We start from the raw sequence: 2,500 nt of genomic DNA on the forward strand, positions 1-2,500 counted from the left end.
TTTGGGTGGTCCGATGGAGAGGTGGAGGGGGAGATGTAGGAGATAAGAGCTGGACACAGATAGAGAGGAGGGCGTGACAGAGGCTGCTGCACTTAGTGTGAAGCAGAGATCCTGCAAAGATTCAGATCGAAGCTGTTTGTATCCAAACTGAAACACGTCACTCATCAAACCAACAAGATAAATATCAAAGTGTAGTCTAAAGCTGGCTCCACACGAGACGACCCCGCCCCCTCCCTCCTGTCTGTCACGGGAGGCCCCGCCCCCTCCCTCCTGGCTGTCACGGACAGTTCTCAGCTTTGAGGTTCACGTGTGAACGAACAGATCAGGAGGATGTCAGGGGCAGTTTTCTCTGTGTCTCCAGGATGTGCAGTCGTGTGCACAGGAAGTGTTTAATGCGACACGATGAGTTTCTGTGCTTTATGTCGAACTACAACGTTTAAGAAATCTAAAAAGTCACTTTGACTTTATTTAACTCCAAATACAGACGCACATATCTGAATTAAAATGAAATCTTCCGTAACGTCCTAATTATTAGAGGCAGACTCTCTGACACGCTCTGAGTGATGAGCAGAACCATGTTAAAACTAATTAACACTCCCTGATTGGCTGAGGACCTTTGGCACACAGACGGTCACCCTCCAATGAAACGTCTTCATCCAAAGACTCTCTCCTCACTCAGTTTATTCTCAGACTTTCTGCAACACTTTACAGACACTTCTGATTCCCTTCAGCCGCATTTATCTCGTAGTTTGAACGCCGCTTTACTGAGGCGTTACTGTGGCGTGCTCCCTGACAATGACCTCATGATGAAGGTTACAGAAAGACATTAAAGTGTTGACTGACGAAGGCGTGGTTAAGACGGGACGGTTTGAGCTCAGTCAATGCAGCAGCCAGTATGTCCTCCTTCTAACTTTAGATTCTGCTCCTGAATGCTCTGGATTTGATTGGACCAGAGAAGGTAGGCGGGGCTTTGAAGGCCGTTTTGGACGCCCCTGGGTTTGCCAGATATGAGAGCAGTAGGAGGGATCAATGTTGGAGATGCTTTTGAAACATGGAGAGAGGTTAGAACGCAGAAAGCTTTACAGACCCATGCAGAGCTGGCTAAACACTGAAGCTACAGTGTCCACCACATGCAGAGCTGGCTAAACACTGAAGCTACAGTGTCCACCACATGCAGAGCTGGCTAAACACTGAAGCTACAGTGTCCACCACATGCAGAGCTGGCTAAACACTGAAGCTACAGTGTCCACCACATGCAGCGCTGGCTAAACACTGAAGCTACAGTGTCCACCACATGCAGCGCTGGCTAAACACTGAAGCTACAGTGTCCTCCACATGCTGACCTGTGTGAGAGGAGGGGGGGAGACAGCTCTCTGTGATGATTAGAGTTTTGACTGCAGTACTCATTTTAAAGAGTTACAGACTGCTCCTTTAAAGACGCTCTGTTCTCACCTATCTCTAAAAGATGTTCTTTCCTTTAAGGTTTAATAGACTTAATTAAAGTTGAATTCAGACTTCTTAATGTGAACATGTCTCAATGATCTCGTGTGTTAGAATGTGTTCAACGTTGACGGACTGAGCCTTTAAACATGCTCTGTAAACGTTGTGTGTCTTCAAACAAAGGCAGTAAATGTTTCATGAGTGTAACGATGATTCAGTCCGACCGTGGTGTCACTTCCTGTACTCACATAAACACAGCGAGCCGTGAACCGCCGTGTTAGACGTCCACTTTTACTGCGTCTTCCTCTGTAATTACATCCCGCCGTAAACTGTCTCACAGCTAACACGTTAGCACGCTAACACCCTGTCCTGTGGGTCCGACAGTGTGAGCCCTTCACTGTCGGCCTGGAGATGGGAGCGTCATCCTGAGACAGAACAACATTCAGTTTGTCTTTGAAGAAAGAGAAGAATGCTGCGAAAACGTTCAGAAAACGTCACATGAAGGGAACTCTGTGGGCTGAATCCAAACGTTTTCCCTTCCTGCTGCCGTTTGTTTCCCTGGAGTTTAAAATGAACCAGGACTCTGTTTGTCCTCCGTGTTGGGCTGAAATCTTCAGACGAACAGGACCCAGAGTTTAGCTATCTGAGCTGTCTGATGTCTGCACACTCACACACTGCTCTTTGTTATGGCAGGTATTAGATGCCGTCCTGTTTTCAAGCTCTGTATCCCGAGTCCCCACAGATATCTCTAAACAGTAATACGTCCTGGTGCTGAACCGGTTTCAACCAAACACCCCCCCCCCCCCGCATGCTAACATCACTCTGTGAATATGTCAGTCATTGTCGATGCTGTTTGAACCAACAGAAAAACCTCATTAATGCACCAAGGGTCAAAGATCCACCCTGATTGGTCTGTTCATGTGTCAATCAATCTCTGGGTCGTGGCTGTCGCTAAGCTAGCCTAGCTTATCATGCTAACAGGAACTGCTGCATAACAACAGGCAGGCAACTGTCATACTGGACAGGAAGTCAGAGTTCAACCAAACCTTCCAGGCGTCTG

At 47.5% G+C, this 2,500-nt stretch overlaps 1 protein-coding gene across 1 annotated transcript in view; it reads left to right on the forward strand.

The window, feature by feature from the left end:
* Positions 1-2,338: 2,338 nt before the first annotated feature.
* Positions 2,339-2,500, forward strand: part of LOC306819145 (plexin A3-like) — a 7,624-nt gene continuing 7,462 nt past the window's right edge. The window contains exon 1 of the mRNA XM_079372908.1: positions 2,339-2,500. This exon is cut by the window's right edge and continues 45 nt beyond it. The gene's annotated coding sequence lies outside the window, so the exon portion shown is untranslated.

This window comes from Symphodus melops (genome assembly GCF_947650265.1).
Source record: "Symphodus melops genome assembly, contig: scaffold_393, whole genome shotgun sequence".
NCBI lineage: Eukaryota > Metazoa > Chordata > Actinopteri > Labriformes > Labridae > Symphodus > Symphodus melops.